Raw genomic sequence first — 26,460 nt, 5'->3', positions numbered from 1 at the left:
TCTTTGACAACAATAATATGACTAAGCCTAACCTGGTAGATTTTGAACAGAAAACAAACAAATAAATAAAACGGAAGTGAGAAAATAGCTTATCAAAATACTTCTTTTCAGAACTTTAGATTTCCATCTCAGTGCCCTGGAAACCCAGAGCCAGTATTTGTGGCATGAACAATTGCATTACAAAAAGAGAATACAGAATGTTCCAAAATTCACTTTCAGTAATGCCTCTACAACACCAATAACTGCAGTCATTAAGTGATTATAGTATATGCTTTGGAACAGCTAAATTTTTTAATGCAGGTTAAATCCCATAATTAGACATGCAAATTCTCTTAAATCTGCAATTCTCTAAATGATGCAAATCTTTAGATAAAAACTGAACCCACCAAGATCAGTGTTTTATAAGTAACTGTATTATTTTATGATAACTTCCATTTGAATTAAGTTAGAGCATTCAGTAGCCTTCCTTTATAATATCATAACTTTCTTTTGCTGCTAAAACAATGTAAATCTAGCCAGACGCTAATAGCTGGATTCCATTCTTTTATCACCAATAACAATAAGGTATTGCTTTCTCTGTAGTTCATTAATTGCCAACATGAAAATGGTGTCCTTTTAACTTGCAGAAAATAATTACCTTTGAGAATCCCAAGCCAACTAGAATATGGTAGCCACGTCTTCACAAAACTCTCTTCCATTTAGAAGGAATTGTTTTATAACCTAGCACAGTTTTGGCCTCAAGTCCATATTTAATTATTAGCATATGAAAATCATATTTTGGAAACAGAGCTGTGGAAGCAATATTCAAAAACGTTAAATATCTTATGTTTAGGTTGTCAAAGAAGGGTCTCCATTGAAGTTATGATTGCCAAGGAGACCTGTTTCAACAGAACACTTAAAAACAAACTGTGCAATTGTATTCTAATTATGAGAACAAAGGTCAACCCAACCTCGTTAACTTCAGCTTCAAGGTGAATGATCCATAGACTTCATCAGGAAAGGCAGCCAAATAACATAAACGGGGTCATTCATTTTATGGACATTGAAGGAATCCTGTATTATGCACTAAGCTTCTTACTTTAGAGAAATGCTGGTTTTGTTATGGCTTGAATGTGCTGCTAGGTAGTCTTTACTGTATGTAAACCTTAAACCACATGACTTTTTTGTATATATATATTTTATATTTATATATAAAATTGATAGAAATATGCATTTTTTCTGACAGATCTAAGCAAATGAATAGCTTATGGAATTTCATCTTAAATTGTTTTATTTAGTAAATAGCAAAACATCAATGTAAATTTGAGAAACCCTTTTAAGAAAAGGAATTTAATGAAGTCAACTGATTTGTCAATTATTATTAATTCAATTAATTAAATAGGTTCATATGTGCACAAGTAGTCTAAATGTCATCAGTTCAGCACAGGACACAGAATATGGAGGAGCACAACTAAGTGTACCTGTATAAGGCTACTACAGAAAGTCAATACCAACAGCAAGTTAAATCAGTGTTGAATTTATCTTAAGTTAATTATTATTTTAATATTATTGTGAGATTTATATTTTTCTCATTCTAGTCTTTACAATAATATGTTGTAGCATTTGATTACATATCTCAGTATCTTTTGTTTAAATACATTAGTCATACAGAAATGTTAGTGTTGTCTCCAGACTCGTCTGAGTTTCCATGTACAACAAATGTTATTATATCAATTGGTGTAAAAGTATAAAAATAAAATAAATAAAATAAAATAAAATAAAATAAAATAAAATCACAGTTATATGTTAAAGGAATGTGGAGGTAATTATTTTATACATAAATAAAGATAAGAAATCTTAGGGGCTTATCTAAGGGGCTGAAATTCAGTTTTAAGAGGCTGAAACCTTATAGAAGGTTTTCATTATTGATTAGCTAAAGCTGACATTACAAAAGCTTCATGTTTATCAAAGTAATAATAACGTATTTCTTTTTTCATCTTCCATCTGCCCACTACCCATTATGAAGCTAATGCTAGCTACTACTTCTTGCTTTTTAAACTGATGCATTTTAGAGCTATGAACATTTATTGCTGAGAACAATTATGCAAGTTTATCAGCAAAACTGAATTACTGAAAAGAAATATGGCAGACTGTATGCCTCACAGTAAAGAGTACACAAAGGAACTCCTTTGACTATTGCTTTTGCAAAGCACTCAGGTATACATTTTTTCTTAATTCTGTTCTCAACCCCCACTAACTTCAAGAACATGAACACACTTGACTGCTTTGCTTCACAATGTTCGGATTGGTCAAATGCTTGAAATAAAGCATGTGCTTATAGGCCGTACAGAAAATGAGTTATGGTTTACCTTAACATGTTAGATTGCAAATTATGGGAGTTCAGAAGAAGCTCAGTGAGCTGTGCAACTCGCAGAACAAGGCAGAAAACGGTAACTTGGACAACTATTGCAATGTAAATTGTTCCAACTCATGAATCCAAGCAATTAAAATACCTGCATGCTTTTTTGCATGGACTGAAATTTACTGGGTAGCTGAAACTGTTCCTGCACATGCTGCACAAACCACCAATGTCTGAAAAGGTTGATAATGGTATTTTGCTTAAGCCTCATTGAATACCAGAACTAAAGAAAACTGAACTTTTTCAAAAGTACCATCAGAAGTCCTCCAAAGATTTCCAGTCATATTTAATGCAACTGCAGGAGACTGTTCTCTGAGGCTGTTGTTTAAAAGACCATTAGCATTGATGTAATAGGTTCTGTAGGTGCCTGGAAGCAAGTACAGCAGGTCAGGAGATAAGCGGCAGCTAGCTGGGGTTTTCAGAGCTCCTTTGGAGATAGGTGGAATTACAAGTATATATAATGGCAAATGCATTCTCCACATGTAAATGTGAGTAGCAGTACTTCCTTACTTTTCACAGATATTAAAAATTGCAAAAAATAAGAGCTCTTGTTGATTCCTATTCTCATCAAGTTGGTCCTGCAGCAGTATAATAAAAATTAAAAGAAAGGCAGAGAAGGCTACCAACGCTAACATCCACTGGTAAACTCATATCTTCTTTACTATTTTTTGATCCTTAAAATAGTAAGATTAGTAAATGGTATTTGGGCTGCACTCCAATAACCAGACCATATATGTATTCACATAGTGAAAATATGATTTGTGAGCAGTTACCCTGTCTTGCAGACTTAAGCAGTGGAAAAAGTTTTAATTTCAGTGTTTAGTAAATGATTCAACATTTATTTTCCACTATATTTAGTAGAAGAATTTGCCATGTTTTGAAAGCTAGATCCATTAAGAAAAATACTAATTAAAATTGCATGTAAAACCCATAGCAAGTTAAGTTTATAAATGAGCAGTCAAGAGAAGAACACTAATTCACTAATTGTATTTATCACTTTTACAGAACTCAAATTTGCATATTTACATTGCTGTGAATCTATATACTTGCTTCCTTCTTTCCTCATCTAACATTCTCCAATATCTCACTGCTGCTGTACTACATCATATTCATTTCCAATATGGCTTACAAAACTTCAGTGTCTATGATAACTAGAGCTATTTACATCTACTTCCTTGAAATATGTCTGCATGACCAGTGAAAACCTTTACTTCCTTTCTCAGCTTTATCCTGTGCAGAGATTTGAATTTAGCAGATACAGCTATTATACTTAGATCTCTTTCTAAATAGATGGCCTATTAATATACGGATATAAGGCCAGCTGGTTAAATATAATCAAAATATTTCAAGTCTTCTTTGAGGAAAAGTCACAATCTCACATATGCCATACTTCCTGAAATAGTGAATACCCTACAATTAGAGCTATATTGAGAACATTTAACTGCTTAATCCAAGAAATTCCTGCCAAGCTATCTTTCTCATTTATAACGGTCTTTGTTAATCTTTCATGCAATTAATATTCCCCACACAATGTGTGCTTTCAATTTTTACTCATCACTAGCCATAATTACATTAGCGCCAGGAAACAGTGAGTCTTCAAATTAAAAGCATGCACAGAATAAAATTGTAATCCACACCAAATATTCTACTACAGTTTAGAAACTCTAAAAAGTCTAATAAAACTCAATTGTTTATTGTTCTTGGTTACTCATGGATAACTCCAATAACCCACTAAATGAGCTGAATACCATGTTTATTATACCCTACTTTCCATGCCCATGGTCCCTAGTTCACAAAGTGGCATTTACTTTTTGGCACAGCTTCACAGAGGAACTTAGTAGCTGTGGTTAGATACACCTGTGATTTATATTCCTGGAAGTGCAACATCATCTGTAGCTTTCAGTTGATGCCCTGAAAGAGCAACAAGAGACTGCAAAACAGGCTGCAAACTATTCACCCTGCTGAGGGAGTCGGCAGTAGGCTCTGTGGATGGTCTGACACCTTTTTGGCTGAATGAATCCTTAAGCTTTTTATGCAGTTACCCTGGCACAACCATTCAGCCTGGTAGGAAGTGATTTCTGGAAAGCAAGAGAGCTTGTATTATGTAAGAAAAAGAAATGAGTATGTGCATTTTCAGGTAGGTTTCCATACGTGCTTACTGCCAAAAAAAAAATAATTATAGCCATTGTCTATGCATACTCCAATAGTTGTACTATGAACAAACTATCAAATCATCCCTTTCCTCCTTTTCTTAGTGGAATAAATAAATATCTTATCTGTGAACTCCACAGTCAGTGAGGCCAAGGGTTTCCTTAGTCTTTCAACTTCCTAGGCAAGTTCTAGGCCCACTATGTGTGTACATAGAGAGTACCTAATGCTGGATGCAATAATGATGGCATTCTCTCTCTTCTGGCAAGATTTCTTCTAGCACTGAAATTTGAATTTGTTCCAGATTTCTAAGACTGCAGTGACGCCATACTGAGAGCTGTGATAAACATGGGAACATAAAAGAATCTGATGGCAAAATAGGAGAGCATTAGTCCAATCACAAAATAGAAACTTACATCTCCCCTGCATGTCATAATAGCTAAAACTGTGGAAATCTGTATGCTGTAAGGAACTCTGAAGGGAAAAAATGTGAAATATGGAATATTTAGCCTATTTCAGTGGATGATTTCTGGGTTTCTAGTGCAATCATGAGTCCTTAATAGTTTCTAGAAATGCCCACACGTTATTTTATTGTTCTTAGAGAATTAGGAACAGTTGCAAACTTGGCATTTTTATTTAGACTTCAGTAAAATCTTGAGCCAAATGCATCACTGGTATACTTTCACTCTATTTAATTACACCAAGTCTGAAGCTGGCCTTTTGTAACTGTTTCCTGACAAGATTTTTTGCAGACTAAACTCGGCAGCAATATTTTTAGTGATCACTGCAAATGCAGAATCAAAATTATGGTACTCAGTGAAAAGCTAGAGCCTTGAGTTGAGCAATCAAATCTCTTTGTTCCAAACATAACTGTTTCAGTCTGATTCATTTTGTTCTATTTAAAGACTAACTGAAGACTTGCAATATTGAGGACTCACTTCAATAAGCTGACATTATACTTTCCATTAAGGAAGCAGAGAGTGATCTTATACTTCATCTGTAATTTGTAGTGCTAGAAAAGAATTTTGTTTTCTGTTATCAATAATTTCATAATTCCATTCTTTACATAGATTTTTCTTTTCATAAAAATATATCTTTGTATTGTTATCTGAGGCCTGATCCATTCTATTTATCTATAAAGATAGATAGAAAAAACAGCCACCAAAAATAAATAAATAAATAAATAAATAAATAAAATCCACATAAACCATATCTGACTGCCATAAAGGACCAACTACCAGCAATGGAAAATCTTAAAAGCTCCTATATTGCTGGTGGCCAATACTGACATCCAATTAGTCAAGCTTAAGCCATTGTAAAGAGGATGAAAGAAATAGGTCAGGCTACCCAAACAATAAGAAAACCATTAGGAAATGCACTTAGTCCACCTGTTTCCTTGGTCAGTCAACTCTATTAACCAGCTAATCAAAGGATTAAAAATAGCACAAGAAATGAGTTTTAAACAGAAGTCTCTTCAGATCTTCCTCCTTCATATCAGAACACCCAGATCTGGACATTCAATCTGGACATTCATCCTTGTCTTTTGGGATCCAGAACAGAAAACAGTCTGTGGTGTTGCTTTTTTTTTTTTTTTAACCATTTCCTGACAAAGCTACAGCCAATGTTAGTGAACCAGTCTTATTAGTTATGATCTATTAGCTGGGCATCAGCTATGGAATAAGGCAACCACACACTGTTAAACCTAGAACAACTTCACTTTTCTCCGATGTAAAAAAAATAAAAAAAATAAAATAAAAAAAAAAAAGGAAAATTGAGTAAGTGATGATAAAAACCCAGAACAGTCACCTGCTGTGTGAAAGAACTAGATATCCAGTGTAAAACCCTATCTTTAGTGATCCAGTGCAAAAGACAACCATAACACAGCAGTTTTCTGAATTTGAAGAGCTTTGTGTCACGAAGGATTCAGGAAAAAGGTTTGTATACAGACTTTTTGTTTGTTTTGTTTTATTTTTGCTGCAATGCTTCTTAGTATTTGGCCTGCTTTAATGTCCTGAAAGCCAACCAGAAAATAGTAATAGAGGCCTCTTCCAGAGTCAAAAATCTGACAAAACTGCCCCTCACCACATTTCTCTCACGTGCCTAGTCTTACCAAGTGGCACCAATGCTCAATGCCATCCATTGGGAGTTAAAAAGAGCTAAAGCCACAGCATTCTCAAAACGTGTTTAGAATTCATCCTGAGTGAATGATGACAACTGCTAAATTAAATACTAATACTAATACTAATACAAATAATCTCTTAGATCTTGAAGAATTGTCTCTGCAATAACCTGCAAGCAAAGACTACAAAACAGTCTGAGCTATAGCAGAAAAATTCCCCAACATTTTTTTTTTGCTACCACACCACCTGTCACACAGATTGCAACCATTTTGGAAAAGCTGTAAAAAGAATTAAATTGCTTAGGCAGGCTTTGTGTTCTAACTGTAAAATTAAAAATCTCTGTTTCACTGGTTAGACGCTCAAAAAAAGTGCTTTGAAATTGCAAACACTTATCAGGTTTCAGCATAACAAAAGCTTTAAGGACACAGTAGTCATTCTAACACTGTCTCCAATATCCTTCTCTTATTCCAGAAGGCAACAGTGGAAGGAAAGAGCGTTTGTTTTTTTCATTAGTGGGGCATACAGCTGTGACAGCTGGAGTGACGTGAGGGCCAGCAGTGCTTCTCAGCTGTGTAACTTTAGACACCCTGAGGAGCATTTACCTACTTTCTAGCTGCTTGTTCTTTTTTTTTTTTTTTTTTTATGGAAGAAGAAAAAAAGACCATTCTATCATTAGTCCCCATTATGCTTTATAAGTAAATGAGCCAAATTGCTCATTTAGTGATTCTATAAAAAGAGAGCAATGAGGTCGAGGAAATCAGCAGGAACACTATCAAAACATGACACAAACCTTCAGGCTACCAGCCAATTATCTAAGGCCTGATCATGATGATGCTGAGTTCAGTGGCTCTTCCTTCTGGGTAGTCACACACTCTCAGCTGGAGTCCCCTTGTTCAAGGTCATTAAGGATCAAATTATTGCTTTCAGGAAAAGCCCTGATTGTAGGAGGCACAGCATTTTGAAAGACGTGGACTTCCCTATAGAAGAAAAAGAAAAAAAAAAATCTAAACTAGAATTTTTCCTCCAGAGCTCAGTTAGGACCAAGCTTATGGATGTTGGAGGGTAGTACAGAGATGAAAGAGAGATCTAGTATAGACTAGTTTGTAGAGAAGTTTCTGTACACTAGACTAGTTTGACAGAGGTTTCTCTATGGAGGTTACCTGAAGACACCCCCACACACACAGAACACAGGAAACATGAAAAATACAGCTATTTGTGTACTTGTATTGCATGAGCCCTAAATGTCCTACACAGATCAGACATCAGTGTAAACCGACACATGATATGAGTGTAACTGGATGGGGGCAAGCTGCTTTCTGCCTCTGAGGTAGCAGGCCCACCCCCTTGAACCTCACACACATATTATGGGGTTTACAACCCAAGCTGGTTGGCTGAATGGGCAGCTGTCTGGCACGCTGTATTACAGAGAGCGAGGGAGGAGCTGGGATGCAGCACTGATGCTGTGGGACATCAGAGCCAGTAGGACTCAGTTCCTTGATACATCCTGGCACTCTGGCCTCTGCCCTGTGTGCGTAACACCCATCTTCAGTGACACACTCCAATATGCTATCGTCTCAGGCAGATACTTCAAAGATCTGTAAAAGTTGTTAGCAGTACTCTACTCCAGAGACTATTCCATATCTCCTGCTGTTCCTGTTCTGGCACTCCCCACACAGCTTGACACGCTGCACATGGCAGCTATGAGCATTAGATACTTCACTCTTACTCTAGAGAACTAGTAAAAATGTTTTTTAACACAATTAAATGCAGCACTTAATGTCCTCTGGAGGCCTGACCTGTGGAGGGTGACACGACCACCACCGAGGACTGGCAGAACGCAAACTTTCTCTGTAATGATCTAAGTGGCAGAATGCAGCCTGGGGTTAAAACAAGCAAGCACAGAGGTGTCTGTGCATGGCTGGACAATTGTTCCACTGGAATTTTCAGATTTCTATATATGTGCAATTGTATTTTGTTTTGTCTCCTTTTTTTTCTTTTTTTTTCTTTTTTTTCTTTTTTAATTAGAAGGCTGACAAATACTGATTTTTCTGTCATCTGGCATATCCAAATTTAAGTATTAATGGTGGTTGAGTTATTTTGCAGTCTGACGGTACACCCACGCAATTGCAATAAACAAGACAGTTGCTAATTGCACCAGACAGTTGTTTATTTTGGTTTATTTCATTCTTTCTCAGAAACAAAGACAACTTAGGGCTTTTGCTAAAATGATTTGCTGAAACAATACACTGAAACCTAGAATTCCTGTTTGGTTCATTTTGTATTATGCACGAACATGATTTCTAAATAAACATCCCAACATGTATTTTAATGCAAATTGTGAGCATCTTTATTAATGTAAATGTGCTACTTTCATGAAAGCAATATGAAAACCAGTTGGTTTTGTCCTCTCTCTATTTCTTAGGTTTTTGTTTGTTTGCTTGTTTGTTCATTTAAATTAAAACTCACATAATTAATTCTTTGTTTCCATTGGCTACTAGTGATCTGCAGATGTAGTAGGTCCATTCACTGTAATATTTGTTAGAATAATTAAACACCAGTGAAGGTAAAACTAACCCAAAGTACATTTCAAGGAGAAATAAGCTCCTAGTTGTGAAAAGATTCCTTCAGGGCACATAAGTTCCAATCCTACACATAATGCAAGTTTCGGAGTGAAGTCACATAAACTATGACTTTATGATATTATGATCTTTTGCCATTGAGATTATGACATTTTTAAAAAAGGTTTATGTCACTGGGTGATAAAAAAGAAGTGGGAAGAGCTGAACTCAGCAGCAATAAGCAGTACATTTTTTATGGTAGCAGTTCTAAAATCATTGTGACAAGAAACAGAAACTATAGCATATTATAAGAGAATGGCCCTCTATAGAGAATCTATACACTATCAACAACGTTTTAAATTCTATATGCACTTCATAATGGATGCTCAAAGAGCTTTGTGAAATGAGAACTGATAAATGTAGATAATTTTGTATTTTAACATGCTGATATGCTGTAAAAGGAGATGTACAGTCTTCAAAGCTTCTGGCAATGGAGGAGCAGCACTTATCATCATGCTTGCAATTGCTTTTTTCAAAATGTGCTAATAGGGTATACAATGATCTCTACCTATGTCTGGAAAATGTATTAGGCTGATACCAAAGTAACCACTGCAAGTATTAATGTAATAATAATAATAACTGATAAATATCAGAGCTTTTTTTCACTCTGCTTCTATACATGAAGAAGAGTAGAAAATCAATCAGAAATGTCAGTTAGTTTGTAATTCTAATAATTAAATAACAGCATTGTCCCAGCTCTCTGATGCACCATCTTTTGTTCATAAGAGCACAGCATACTTCTGTTGAGAGAAATGATAGATCTGATAGCTCATTTACATTTAAAAAGTATTTCCCAAGGGACAAACCTTCTGGCAGAAACAGAGAAGTTAGAATGTAGTACTTCAAATGAAAAAGTAGTAGTACAGGTAGAGAAATAAGCATTTTTGAATCTACCATTTGCAAGTGCCATGGTAAGATGGCACTTAAACTCTCCTATAATGAAGAAAACATAGAAGTCAAGGAATAGACTGGAGCTATTTGGACTAAATGTCAAAGTTTTAGATTTAAGGATAATATGGCTTATTGCTCTCAATCTGACATGAACATGAATAGGAGTTCCATGAATTGTTTTACACCAATATATGGTCCTATTCCTGCACTAAGTTCACACAGACAGATTTCCTGCACAGGCAGCCTTAAATAAATTTCCAGGGCTATGTGTTGGCATCTCCTTGTGTAGAGATCATTGCAGAACTAGAACCTGTACACTTGAAAAACAAACATACAAACACACACACACAAAAACAACAACAGCAAAAACAAGTTTGATTGCATGTATTGTTCCTGTCCCTGCTCAAAACAAAAGACTGAAATAGTAGTGCTGTGAATGAGATAATGTTATGCAGAGGCCTTAATATTACCTGAGTATTTGATTTTCTGTGCCAGCTACAGCTTCAGGACTCTGCGGCCTCACTAACAATGTACATCAAAAGTCATACAGGAAATTTTTATTTTTTTGTCTTTCAGCTCTAATTTTTCAGGGGCTTACACTCACATAAGTCTTTCTATCATGGATTTTTGATGATTGCCATTAAATAAAATGGTAGAGCTGGCATTTTCCAGATAGCTTGAGTAAAACCTTTTTCACAAGATGCACTAAATAATGATTCTATTTATTAAAAGAAATATAAGATATCTGGGAAAAGAGGTTTATATTTATTAAAGGCAACACGTACTCTAAAATGCAGCTGGAAATTGTTGCAATTTTGGAATCATATTTCTCTATTTTTATGTTCTCTCTCTACTCAATGTGTCAAAACTCCAAAATATCAGAAAATCCAAGTCTTATCCCCAGTCTTGATGCTGATATTTGAAGCAGACTGATTTACAGGGATGAAGTTGTATGACTTTTTCATGGACATGCACTTAAGACACTTTCCATAGTTTCATCATGATCCAGCTTTGCGCAGATGTTTTAACCAGAGATTTTCCCTGCTCTGGATTATTTATTTTACTTACGGTCAGCTGCAAACTACTCTGAAGTCAGTGTAGTATTGTCTATTTCCTGATGCTTTTAACAGGCATTGAATAGACTAAAACAATAAATAAATAAATAAATATTTATCCACAGTGGACCATCTATAGAATGTAACAGTGTTGTAAGCAGATCCCTGAGAGTACTAACTGGTACCACAAAATTTACAGTTATTGAAGTGTGATGCTCCTTAACCTGGTATACAAGATGCTAAGCTTTATTTAACCCCAGAAATAAGACAGAACATCTTGGATTCTCTTCATAATGGGCTGCCCAACATCTCTACTTTCAGGTTTGGTCACAACAGGTCAAGCCTGGGCCTATTTCTTTCCAAGCATACCTATGGCTGTGAGGTAGCACCTATGATCTAGTGCTGGAACTTCAGTAGGTGAGAATCAAGAGGGGCAGGGTACTGTGCTGGTATATCATGTACAAGCCAAGTACTCTTTCTTTCTGCAGAGGAATGTTACAGAAGTTGAGCATCCACATTATTCATAGATGGCTTAACTGCAACTAACATATATCCCAGATAACACTAACACTAAGTGATTCTTATTCCATTAAGACTGCCAAAAATGGTGATATTTTACTTTACACTGAAAAATACAGTAATTTTACTGTTTTCACTTTAAACCAAGACTCACAGACATTGCCAGGTGGTGCCTGAGTTAGTGCTTATAGAGGATGTTCAAAGTCAGTCAGTATAAAGAATCTCATTGTAAGTTTAGAGATGACCCTTACAGACCAGATTTCAGGCATGTTATCTAGGAAATGTGATGGAGCCTATACAGCTGCTCCTCATGCCATTGCTGTCTTAAATAAGTAAGGCAGTCAGCAGAGCTCCATTTGCAAGCTTTAATGCCTTCTGTTTCTCAGATACTTGGTCAAACACACTCTTGCTATAATTGTGAGGAATTCTCACTAGCTTCAATAAAAACTGTGCTTCATTTCCAAAGGATTCAGTTTGATGCCTTGGGAAGTAGTCACAAAGGCTAGCATTAGGCTTGCCTCCCCAGGCCCCACTGTCAACAGTGGAAATTTTATAGTTTTATAGTAGTTGTAGTTGTAGTATAGTATAGTTGTAGTATTGTTTATAGTAGTTGTAGTTTTATAAAAGTGTCCTTCACAGTTTAAGTTCGTTAACAGAAGATGTAGCTTTTAGCCAGTAAATTCTCAAACAAAACAAAACAAAACAAACTAAACAAAACCAAAACCAAAAACAAACAAACAAACAAAAAAAACACTAGGCTATTTTCACACTTAATTGCATGTATATCCCTAACTTAGTTCATCAGCAGAATGGCAGCTTATACTTAATAAGCAAAACATCTGTTAAAACTGCAATTTACCTCTGAAAAATACTTCTCAGTGCAACTGAAAATGATAAATATGCAAAGGCAAAGCCAAGTTTGTAGTATCATGTTTAAGTCTAACTTCACATATGAGGTTCAGTGCCAATAGCATAAAATGTGAGATGTTTCCAGACGATGGTTTTATATTTAGGAAAGCAGATGAATAGTTTTGAGGCCTGCATGGGTATTTTCCTGTCTCAAATATCCCAGTGAGATCTTACTATCTTAATTCTATATTTAATTTAATATGCATCATTATAGTTACAGTTAAAAGCCAGTATCCATTATATAGAAACAAGGCTCACCTCTTTTAGCACTTGATCGCCTTGTGTGAATGAGGAAATATCTTTATTAAAAGATATGACTAACACAAACAAATTAAAATATGCCATCATTTGCTAATGAAAATTGTATCTCCCGTAACTGTTTTTACTATTTAATTTTTAAAAACAGCAATGATCACAAATTGTGTCAAAAGAAAATATAACTTTAAAAATATTTATGATGCACAATTGAAAAAAGGAGAAACAGAAAACCAAGAAAGAGAAAGTATAATTAATTATGATGAGTCATAAGAAAATATTGATTTAAGGTGAATAAAATTGAATTAAGAATTTTAATCTGTTCTATGAGTGGTGTATCAGCCCCTGAGCAGTTCTACTGCAGTAAAGTTCCTGAATTATTATGAAACAGTCATAGGCTATAGACATCAGCCTATGATTATTCAAGTATCACATTGAAGAATGACTGTGTAGCTTGTGAAATGTGCTGATATTCAAACCCAGAAAAGGTTAAAAGGCAAAACTGTTTTTCAAGGTAAATCTTAGAAAAATACAGTTTTTAAAAAAATCTGTTAAGATGATTTTTGTATGAAAATTTAGATAAACAATCATTTTCAGCTTGCTTGCTTGCTTTCTCTATTTCATTATCCCTTTCTCTCCATAACTTTTTAAGCTGAAAAAAAAGTAGTACAAAACAAAATGTTTCTAAGTTTCTATTAAAAAAAAAAAAAAAAAAAGAACCCGAAAGAACCTGGATATTTTCAAACAGCTTTTAGCCCTTTCCCTCCTGCCTTTGGCTCTTCTAAGTGAAAATCATTTTGCATTTAAAAGGAACAAGTGAACAAAACTCAACACTAAGCTCCTAGGTTTGAATCCTGTATTTTTTATGCTAATAACTATTATACCACTATGAATGAAATGAAATTTAGGTATATTAGTTTTGTTTAGTTGATTATTATATATATATATATATACATATATATACCTAGACTGAATACACACTGAAAACTGTCTGTACCTTCTAAATTTTCTATTCTATTGCTAGTTTAAACCTGTACTGGTTTTACTGGGCCTATACCTCCTGTGGAGTAACAGGAGTAAATGAACAGAATACTTCATGATGATTACATTATTATTATTATTGTAATTATTATTATTGTTGTTGTTGTTGTTGTTGCTGCTGCTGTTATTATTATTGTTATTATTTAATGTCTGCCCACTGCTATTTTGGCCTCCTTTCGGATGGAATACATTTCTTTGAGGGTACAGAGGAATCAAATATGAGAAAAATAAAATCCTCACTGAATAGCTGACTTTCTTGAAAGATGGCCATCATACTATGTGCATTTGTAATGAGAAGAGCTCTGTGTGAACTCTCACTCAATGTCATGCTAGCTTTGTCTTTTTGGTACACCAAAGTGGTAGCAAGAAAGAAAATAATCAGAGGATCGTCTCTATGGTAATGTAATAACATATGGAATTACAGGTTCTACCAGTGCTTTTATAGTATCTTGTACTTGCTTATGGCAAGAACAGATTAAAAAAATATTTAGTGCAAAATTTTAATTCAAGGTATTATGTATTTTTATCGTCTAGACTACTGAATCATAGAATCATAAGATAGTTTGGGCTGGAAGGGACCTTAAAGATCATCCAGTTCCAACCTCCCTCCCATGGGCAGGGATATTTTCCACCAGATGAGGTTGCTCAAAGTCCCATCCAACCTGGCCTTGAACCAGGGATGGGGAAACTTCTGTGCGCAACCTGTAACACTACCTCACCACCCTGTGAATAAAGAATTTCTTCCTTCTATCTAATCTAAATCTCCCCTCTTTTAGTTTAAAGTCATTACTCCTTGTCCTATCACCACACTCCCTGATAAAGGATCCTTCCCTGGCTTTCCTGTAGGCCCCCTTTAGGTGGAAGGCCTCTATAAGATCTCCCTGGAGCCTCCTCTTCTGCAGGCTGAACAATCCCAACTCTTTTGGCCTGTCTTCACAGGAGAGGTACTCCAGCACCTTGATCATGTTTGTGGCCCTCCTCTGGATTCATTCTAATACTTCCATGTCCTTCATGTTCTGGGGGCCACAGAACACAATACGCCAGTACTATGTGACAGCCAAATAGAAGACTCTTATGAGAGGAACAGAGAACAGGAGGCATTTAGCAAAAGTCAGTGTATTATAATCCTTTATCTTGTTTGTCGGGACAAAACAGACCAACGTTCAGAAGGGAACATAAAACAAGGATCTCCTTTGATTTGAACAAACCAAGATGAACCAAGTTGAGAAATGTTAGTCAAAAATGCCAATAAAACCAGGACTGCCAAAACTTTTAAAGATTCCTTTTACTGTAAGAATTCTTTGAATTTTTGTAGTATTTTAAAAGTAGGCTAGTCTAAATCTGAAAAAAAAAAAAAAAAAAAAAAAAAAGCAAACCAATACATCAGTGGAAGAACAGTAAGTCAATGTAATTGGATAGTAAAGTAATACATAGTAATAAATATCATAGCAGGAGAATCACATAGAAAGAGCTTTTTTATTATTTTAAAACAATTTTAATTTTTTTTTTTTTTTAAGAGACAGCCTACAATAACAGTACTGGGATCTATTACTGAGAAATACTACAGTAATTTATTCTTAACAGTAAGAGTCTGAAAGGAATGAATGGTGGAAGATGATATGCCTTGAAAATTTAACTACCATGCTTTTTCTTTCACTTGAAAGACTTGAACGATTGATCTAATTCTTCTAGTATCCCCCAGATTCTATTAGCTGTTGACAGTCCCAATATCCTGTCCTCACCTATGTGTCCATGCTTAAGTATGCCTGAGAGGCATCTGGCATATGGTCATCCACAAAGCTTTAGCTATGACCTAATTACATTATTCACAGAGATGTTTTGGATGTGCCGTTTACAAAAATAAATAAATAAATAAAACCACTTTCAATGCCTTTGACAAAGTCCTCTAACTATCATTCTAGCTCCTGTGGTTTGTGGTTTGTCTGTACTACATATCCTGGGACCATAGAAGGACTCTGTTTCATTCTAACTATTTCTACTCCTATAGCAAAATATGGTGTGGTTAAAGAAAGAAAGGAAATCCTGGGATACTCAAAACCTGGGATCTCGAAAACTTGGACAGATCTGGAGCTTCCTCCACAATGCAACAATCAAGCCACACATATAATGTCCCAGGCATGATCCAAACCTAAGGCACTACTGAAAATTACAGATTTTTACCAATAGAGTTTTTATTGGGGTACACTTGTAAAATTGGAAGTGTAAATTGGACACGAACTGTTTCCAAATCATGTTGCTTCTTCTCTGTGGATTACCACATATTCTGTACTTAATTTCCAGCAATAATATCTAACATACCCAACAGATAGGATGCTCATTGCCTTTTTACTGCTGCATCCACAGGATCCAACATCCAGACAGCACATGCAAATGTATTACTTACTTCAGTGGACAAGCATGTCAGTCAAGATTAAAATTTTCTTTGGGAAGGAAAACAATAGATGGAGAACAGATTAGAACTGCTGAGTGAGCCTGCAGTCTAGGGTATTCTGTACAGGCAAGAGTGCCCAGACATTTTTTCAGAGTTCAATGTCTGTCATGAGTGTGCCTTTTAAAGAAAAAAAAAATGAAGCCTCCTAAAAGATCACAAGTAATTTTTGAGAGTGTACATGGTGGAAAGAATGCACATTAAGCTGTGCCTATCACCAACATCAAGAGAAACAACTGACAAGATTTTTTTTTCTGAGTATATCAGCCTGAATACATCAAAGCATACTAGTCTGACCCCAATAAGATTAAAGTACAATTTAAACATACACAGAGCAGTTCCTGATAAAAATGCTAAAAAGATAATACATTAGCTTGAGAGAGCTAAAACTGCTATCATGAATAGCTTGATGAATAAAACTACAAGAGTTCTTTGTTTTCCTCAGTGAAACAACACAAACTTTCTTAAACATCTAGTAAAGAATAACCATAAAAAAAAAAAAAAACTGTTTTGGTCAAATCTACCTGAACATACATTCCTAGGGGGTTATTGATTATCTCTTAGCCTATCTTTCATTAAATTGGTCATTAAGTTTGTTACTTTGGAAATCTAACCCACTTAACATGTTGGCCCAAGTCAGGCTTTTGAGCACCCTATAGTCATTCAATTAGAACTAGTTAACGTCAATGGGCTTTTAATGAAAAAGAACCAAAACAAGATTATGAGGTCCAACATCTAATCCAATTACTGAAATGTTCTCATAGGAAAGATTTATTCTTACCATCTTAGCAAAATACTACTGATAAAACATTTTACTTGAAAAAAAGACATAAAAATAAATTGCTTTGCTGGCCCACCTAGGCTTAAAGCCTGAGGAATCAATATTCCTGTGGCTTATGTGTGTTATAACCCAACAGTTGTTCTTCTTTTACACTGCTGAGCTGCATTTTGAAAGGTTTGTGAATTATTAACCCTGAGAAATAGGCCTCTGACTTCTGATACTGTCCGAGGAACCTGATTTCCTCCAGATTTAATATAATATTGATTTACAAGGCACCACAAAACAAAGATTCCAATTAAAAGAGTAATATTTTTTTCCAATATTCTTCCTAGAGCAACTTACAAAGAGAAAATCAATTTTAGAAAATGTGTCTTAAATGGAGTTTTATAACTGATAAACAGTCAGACGACTTTGTCTTGGACTGAAATAGATGAGAGCATTCTATTCCCATTCAGATTGCTTTGACGTAGTTTGTGTTGACCATGGCATCTACATAGGAAAAATGACTCAGTTCCACTTAAAACTCATTTTAAGTGTATGAATATATATCAGTGTGTTTTCATACTGTCCACACCATTCTTTCTCCTACAAACCTCTATTATGCTCTATTCAGACCCTCAACTATCTTGTCTGCAAAGGTATCTAAGAATATCTTGCCAACAGTCTGAAAGGCCATTGACTTCAATAAAAGCACGCATACAGAAACATCACAAGATTCAGAAATGCACACATCATACTGACTGTAGCTTTAAAAAGTGGGGATAAGAATGGAACTGATGGAGAACTGTTAGTCACCCTTTTAATGCATATTAATCACCAGCCTTCACTACTGATCATCTTAGATGTATAAAATGCTTCTAAACCACAGGAAAAACACATTATTATTTAAAAACACAAGCCCTTGATCAAAAATCACTTTATTTCTTCATTTGATAAGAAAGATTCTCATGAACCACACAATATGGTCTCCCTTTAGCCAGCAAGGATAATTCCCAGATGAGAAAGAGCTGGTCACTTTTCAGTTCTAGAGCTTTCAAGAGTAGATTATCCCTGCATGAAATCTACAGAGCACATAGAAAATCAAAGAGTAACAGCTTTTCAAAATGATACGTTTCCACTTTGGAAAAATAGCAACATTGCAATTCCAACCTTGGGTTCTGTTTATCCAAAGATTTTATAAAGCACCACAGCATGGAGATTACAAAAGCTACTTTACTATAACTCTCACGTAGAATTTGTCTGAACTTTTTACTAACACAGCAGTCCTCATGAGATATTTTGAGGTTTGTTTGAGGGTTTTTCTTTACAATCATACACTTTCGTAGACAATACTGCCACAACATAGAATCACAGGATAGTTTGGGTTGGAAGGGACCTTAAAGATCATCTAGTTCCAACCCCCATGCCATGGCCATACCTTACAGTAGATAGGTTGCCTAAAGCCCTGTCCAGCCTGGCCTTGAATACTTCCAGGAATGGGTCATCCACAGCTTCTCTGGGCAACCTGTTACAGTGCCTCACCACTCTCATGGTAAAGAATTTCTTCCTTATATCTAATCTAAACCCTTTTAATTTAAAATTGTTACCCATTGTCTTGTCACTACACACCTTACAGAGTTCCTCCACGTCTTTCCTGTAGGCCCCCTTTAGGTACTGGAAAGCCACTTAAAGGTCTTCCTGGAGACTTCTCTTTTTCAGGCTGAACAATCCCAATGTTTTCAGCCCTTCTCCTCATAGAATAGGTGCTCCAGCTCTCTGATCATCTTTGTGGCCCTCCTCTGGGCCTGCTCCAACAAATCTATGTCTTTCTCATGCTGTAGACCCTCAAGCTGAACACAGTACTACAGATGGGGTCCCATAAGAGTTGAAAGGAGAATTACCTCTTTTGACATGCTAGCTAAGATTCTTTTGATGCACCTCTGGATACCTCAGCCTGGCTGATCAGCCTCTTTCAATCCTTAAGTTTTTTAAATTAATGAATTGTCTGTATTTTACCCATCTGAAGCAACATATGGGTACTATCTCCAACTACAATATAATCCAAGACCTATCAATTGAAAGACCTGCATTACAACTTTTTTCAGGCTTAAGCCAGATCCAACACAAACAGCTGGAGATTTAAACCTAGTTTAGTTTCTTCTACGTGTTACTATTCAGTTTACTGATGCTTCTGCCTTTCTTTTTTTTTTTTTTTTTTTTTTAACTATGTCTGTTATTTTAATCAATACAAAGAGAAATTCAGTAAAACAGTAAATACAAAGTTTTAAAGGCTGGCTGAGAGCTCCAGACTTAACTTCCAAATGATGAGAACTCGTGCTAGTTTTAACATATTAAAGTTTTATGTGTATTTTGATGTTCTAAAATTTATAAGCAAGTGATAATAAAGGTTTACAATAGTAAAGTATGTAATACTACCATTCAAATTTTTTATTTATTCTTAGATCTGCCCACAAAGTGAGAAACACCACTACATTTAATTGATTCTCCTATCCTTCTAACATAATATGCATCTGTAATTATTAAGTTCTTTAAAGCAGTTCTTGCTGTTAAGCTTCAGTAAAACTACATGGCTTGACAGTAAGCTAGCACTTACACTTGTGTGTAAAAAAAAAAAAAAATAGTTCTATAACTGGTCCTATATTTTCATAAACTTCAAAATTGTACTATTTCATAGCAATATTATTTGTATTAGAAACTGTTGCTGAACGCAATTAGAAATTGAAACTACACAAGTAGAAATTATTGTTGAATGCAAAAATTTAACAGGTTGATTCACAATATGAACAATCATCAAAATTCTGAATACTGAAATGCCATCTCTCATTTCACAATATAAATTGACACTACGGAAAACTTCAAATAAATATGCAAAAGGGCTAAAAGGTTTAGTCTAGCGGGCTGGTAGATATAACTCAATAGGCATCAAAGGAAGAATGCTGTGGTTTTAAAATGAAATATAGAAAAATCTTAGGATTATCTACATGTGTGATTCACATCACATTCTGTATTGAAAACTGTAGAGGAGCTTGCCCTTTACTAGAAAACAGAAAAAAATCCTATATACTTCTTCTTTATGCTACTAATATTTTAAGTGCTAGCTTTCTGCCATCTATTGCATACATTCAATGCTACACCAGCAAAGTGTTTACTTGTCAAATTATTGAACAAAACCTGGTATGTTGCTTAATTTTTCTTTCAAGAATATTTATCATCTTAAAATGATGCCCAGAAAGTACAGAAAAACAGCAGATTATTTTGTCAGTATGTGAAAAGAGCAAAGAAAGAGAATCTATAAATCTGGCTGATAATTTTGTAATTGATTTTGCTTAACATCTTACAGCCTTTAAGAGAGAACCACAGTGTCCTAGGTTAAATCATACAAAAGTATTTGAAAACTGCAGTATTATGGGCATTGCTGTAAGTTTGTTTTCATAAATCATTTTTTAAAAATGATAGAAAATTTCTTAGACACTCAGTACACAAACACATTACACAATCAGTATCTGTACAAGAAATATAGCTTTATAAAACTTTGATGTTGTCATTGGATTAGTACTAGAACTAGAACTGTTCCAGTTCTTCATCTACTCCTATGTAGGAATTCAAGTAACCTAGGTACCAAATAGGCACCATCTACGTGCCATCTTTTATTGATAAATTAATATGAGACTGACTTCAAAATCTTTTTTTGTCTTCTGCAACGATACTGTGCACGTTCCATTGGTTCCTTGTTTGACATTTACTTTTTAAAATGCCACAATTCTCGTTACAGTTAAGAGTCTTTAGCCCATTTTCACAATCCATTCACATTTAAAACTGAATGTTTAATCTATCAATCAGAGAAACCATAGCTGTAATTGTAAGACCTAGCCTAACATGTTACTCGAAGAAAGTTACCTTGAACTTTTCTGCTGGCACATTATAATGCCAGATCATACCAGCAGAGCAATATAGTATTATATTCACTGGCAAAATATCAGGTTTTATCTAGATATATCTTTACCCTTTCACTGTAGGACAAAACTGGTCTCATAACACATCTATGACACTAGATGTAGATAAAACAAAAAGCCAGGGAACAAGCCGGATCATCAGGGCCCTCTCAACCCCCAGGGCTCAAGTGGTAGCCTGGTTTCCCACATCACACTGGCCTGTCTCAACAAGCTTTCCCCCAAGACAATGGTCAGGCACAGCTGGGATTGCATATGCTAAAGACAGTCCCCAGGAATCAAAATTAAAAAAAAAAAAAAAAAAAAAAAAAGGAACGAAGGAAGGAAGGACCACGTTTGGGCTTCTCTCTGCTTAATCCTCCGACAGTATTCCAGTAGAATTTAATCTCTTAAACATTTCCATATGCCTGCATGCCACATCCCATGGCATATTATACATATTCTGAATTTCACGTAGTTCTTATGTTACCTCATGCTATTGACACTTTAAAATGACTCCCTCTACCCAAATGCACACACAATTACAATTTTGCCTTGGGTTGCTGAGGCCTGGAAGAAACAGAGGGAATGTATGGGAAATTATTTCTATCTCTGTTCTGATGGCAGTACAGAAACAGTGCTAGATACCAGTATTCAGTAATTATTTGCTCTTTTACAATATGCAATGTATAGCTATAACAGCACAAAGCATGTAGATCAGCCAGACCATCTCTTCTGAATGCACTTGGGAGGTCAGTCACGGGGTTAGAAAAGGGAATTTACTAAGTGGCTTCTGGAACAATTTTAAGAATTATTGAAAAATCTTTTTACTACTATTTAAAGAATAGTCCTCCACCCTCTCTCTGATCTTTTCCTGGCATAAATTTAATGCTATTATTAGAGAAAGAAAATGATTTATAAATTCTTTTTTGAAATCATTTCATTGTGAAGTAAAACATGGAGAGCATGTTATTTGGGAATGCTTTTGCTTTGATGGGATAGCACAGATGTAGGACTATGTACAGCTGTATGCTTTTTATGCTAAGGAACTTAAAACAGCTCAGCAAACTTTTGCTGCAGAATATATACTGTGGTATGCCACAGCATGATTAAGGTCTCACATAAGGTTGGGGAAAACAAGGTCCAAAGGATAGTGCTTATACTGGTAAGTATCTCAGAACTCAATTACACCACAACATATGGGTTTCACTGAACAGCATGATAGCAACAACATGTCATGACACCTTTCCTGTAAATCTGTAACCAGTGATAATGAACATGCTTGATATCAGGTACCACTATTTAAAGGAGTATAATCATTTCCATTCTGATAGTTATTACTGGTTTTAACTATGAAATGCATATAATGAGTGAATTAAGGCACCAGCTGTGTATGCAAGGTGACAGACAGAACATCTCTTTTTGTGAGAGCTGTTTGGAATACCTACTGGTTCTCATAATGGTACTTATATTTTTTTTTCCCATATACTAGGAAAGTATTTTATACTCTTTCATGATATTCCCTCAGTGCTGCTCTCCCAAATTTCCAGTGATGTTTTCTCTGTAGGCTGTGTTTGTAACTACTGTATAATTCCATAAGTAATGTCAGAAGGCATTGCCTTCAGCAGGCTAAGCCCTAACAACTGAACTATAAGCACTTTCCCCGATTTTTCCTGTCAAACAAAAAAGCTTAAGGCTACAACATAGACCAAGAATATCTCTGAAAGCTCACACACATTTGCACAGTGGCAGCACTGTCATTCCTGAAATCCATTTCTTATTTTTGGATCCCAGGGCAGACCTTGGCACTTTTGGCAGGTTTCACTCCAAACCTTTGTCCTTCTGTTCATGCTCAGGCCATGAGTTCAAAAAGCTCAGCTGTGATATACCATAGACTTACATTGATTTCACTATTTCACTCAGAGTTCAGCATGTGTGGAATCAAGACATTTGAAACTTTGCAGTCTTAAGCATTTAGATACTATTATGGTATAATAACGTTTTGACAGAAAGAAGAAAAAAAAAAAAAAAAAAAAAAAAAACCATGACCAAATCATCCTACCTGTAATGCACATTTTGAAATTGCAGTTTTCTCAGTCCAGGCATCTTAAAAATGGCACTATGAAGAGGGAATATTTCATTTGTGTTGATCCTGGGGTCTGTAGCTTCCAAATACACAGTGATAAAGGAAGGAATAATGGAATTCTCAGGTAAGATAAATACACTGTTTAGGGCATCTTAATCACATAGCATATGTGATTAAGATATATTATATATTTTCACAAATATATTTACCTGTGCAACTTGCTCTAGGGAACCTGCTTTGGCAGGGGGGTTGGACCTGATGATCTATTGAGGTCCCTTGCAGTTCTGTGATTCTGTGATTGTGTGATTCTGTGACTATCTTTTTTTATCTTTTTTTAGAAGGAAAAAGAACAGAACAAAAAATACATTATTATTATTTAAATGTAATTTATATTTTGAAAAAAAAAAAAACATAACTATCATTTTCTAGTTTGAACTAGATATTGCAAGAGAACTTAACATTATTTTTATATCAAGCCAAAAACATGACATTAATTTAGCATATGCTTGCTAGGAAAACATTCAAAAAATTGAATGGATAAAGAACTAAGGAAAGTGCCATTCATCTTCGACTGTAGTTGAGCTATGCCATTGATAAAAACTTGTACTTTGAAACTTTTTGCAATCAGAACCACGCAGTATCAAATTTCCAACAGACTAAAACCAAACCAAAATAAACATTCCTTTCGGAGAAACAGACTGTTAAACTCAAGTGCACCGTTATCTAACAAAAATAATTTTTATAAACTAATACTGAATTGTCTTGAAATTTGACACATTTCTTAACTGCAAGATAAACTAATTGATACCATTTGTTTCCTTATTTTTTTTTATATCAGAAATTCAGACCCTGAGCAAGCATTGAATGGCTTAACCTGATAAAAATGTAACCTATTAATATATTAATATTACCTGACTCTGTCTTAAGGATGGCTGAACAATCCATTTCAACCAAGGTGACCTTGCCAGCAGCCTCTCTATGGGGACAGGTGGTAGCTTCTTACTCCCAAGTACTCCTGCCTCTCCCCTCCACATTTTGTGGCTGGAAGCATTTTGGATACAATAAACACTCCTCTTTCACTCAAAGTTTGATAGTAATAAGATTAAATTAAAAACTCTCTGCTACTTTCACATAGCCCACATTTTTTAACAACCTCCCCAGCATTCTTTCAATGACTGATATTGGAATCTCCCAAAGCACTCATCCAGAGGCTGACCAGAGTGAACATGTATGCCTAACCTATACATTCTAATATATATCTTATTGAACCACATTATCTGGAGTACGGAGATGCTCTTGTAGCCACATTAACCTTAACACAAGATAAGGTACTGCACTATGACTAGAGGTCTGTCGGAAGTAATTTGTCTTGTTTTGACCTGTCATGAGATCACTTACTAGGAAACTAAATAGCCCACAAAGCTTAGCACCCTTTCAGACAATTCAGCTGTTTGTGGTCACAGCAATGTATCCTCTTGTCTGAGACAATGCCTTCTAGGCACTCCACTTGCTCACTCTTTGGTATGCTTTGATCTTCACTTTGGTATGTTTTTATGCATATTCCCCCAAGCCTTGAAGGAGCACGAACCTTATTTTCTAAAATGAAAATGGAATAAGTTTTGCAATTGCTTTAATTGGTTTTGTTTGAGATCTAACAGATGGACATGCAAAACATTTAATCCTGGAAGGTGACTGACTGGAAGACCTCAGGAACAGAGTGAATGACTTAGTCTCTGAAAACACATTTTCACAAGCCTCATAAAGAAGCAGAGAAAGAAATCCAGAAAAATCGAAACAAACAATGAAAGTGGTGGAAATAGCATCACATCTTTCTATTTATGAACAAAGAACAACTGAATAATTACTATCGTTAAATAAATTTTATTGGCAATCAGTTTTTGTGTTTTCCTCTCTGACAGACTGAATGGATATGAATGAAAAAAAAATGTGTTGTTTTTCTGCTGTTTCTTTGCATTCTTTCTAATTACAAGTAGTACTGCTGTAAAGAGTCTAAGACTGTTTAGACTGAGAGTCTACATTCAAACCCATGAAAACTGCAGAGCAATTAATGACCTCACTTGCTTTTCCAAGCTTCTGTTTTTACCTACATTTCTTTTCCTCAATAACTGAAATACTAGCAAAGGAGGGAGTAATTCTGTACCTGTCCTATTGCTAGCTTATTACGGTCTCATTTAAGACTGTCAGTGAAGAAACCAGTACAACTCATTACAAACACCTTGAGAAATTCTGTCACTTCATGTAACATTTTCCTATGCTACCTTTAAAAGCATTACCACCAGAATACAGAATGCCTTCTCCCAGGTAAAACTTGCAAAATATCGCTGCTATCTAATCTCAGAAAAAAAAAAATAATTGTCAGACAGAAGCTAGATCTGTACTGGTAAACTGAATACAACTAGGGCATGTGCTCAGATGCTGAAAGGTCATTGCTTATGTGATTAAATTTTTGGAACAGCCTTTGGTGTACTTATGATTCACAGTTATACTCTCCCAAGCAAATCCCAGTTGGCATTTCTCAGGTAATGTTTCCAAAAAGGGTAGGGATGAAGCCATGCCATTTTTGGCACACTTCTTCTAGAATAGTCCCTGGGCATTATGCCATCAGGGTCACACCTGCACACTCATGTCTACCCCCAAGCAATGCAGAAGGCATGCCATTGGGATATTTAAAAACATCCTGTTTCTGAGATCTCTCATTTTTCATGACAGCCTCACTCAGGCAGTGAGGACCAAGGTGTCTTACCCAGGAAAGAAGTATGTTTAGTATCACCCAAAATGTGGTAGGGATGGTGAGAGAAGGATCTGACTGACTGAATCATCCTCATTATCTATGCTGAGCTTGTGGGTGTTAGACTACCACACAACCACTACCACACATAGGAGTAAATTTAAAAAGTTAAACCTGACTTACTCAGAGCATAAGACTGACAAAGTCGTTAGTTCAGCATAATTGGAGCAGGTTTCCACCACACCTATTATGGTCCACAACCCAGCTAGAGATACACTGAGGCTACAGCTCTTCCTCTCCCTCTCTTTGTCCAACTGAAGCATGTCTGAATCTGAAGACAAGCCCCTCTGCATTCGCATCTCAGCCACCCTTCATGAATCCTGGCAGAAGGAACTATCAGAACAGACATCTGATTGATCTGATCAATCACTGGCCTACTCTTACCAAGTACAGTTACATGGCAGAGAGGATATACACTCAGTCCTTATCCTCAATTTAAAATATATATATTA

General features: G+C 35.5%; 1 long non-coding RNA gene across 1 annotated transcript in view; it reads right to left on the bottom strand.

Annotated features, from left to right (window-relative positions):
• The window catches only part of LOC121066298, a 90,766-nt gene extending 67,288 nt beyond the window's left edge, over positions 1 to 23,478 (bottom strand). Inside the window, exon 1 of the long non-coding RNA XR_005817647.1 lies at positions 23,409 to 23,478. This is a non-coding gene — a long non-coding RNA (uncharacterized LOC121066298). The remainder of the gene's footprint in view (positions 1 to 23,408) is intronic.
• Between the last annotated feature and the right edge of the window lie 2,982 nt (positions 23,479 to 26,460).

This window comes from Cygnus olor, chromosome 2 (assembly GCF_009769625.2).
Source record: "Cygnus olor isolate bCygOlo1 chromosome 2, bCygOlo1.pri.v2, whole genome shotgun sequence".
Taxonomy (NCBI): Eukaryota; Metazoa; Chordata; class Aves; order Anseriformes; family Anatidae; genus Cygnus; species Cygnus olor.
This window is presented reverse-complemented; position numbering and strand designations above follow the sequence as displayed.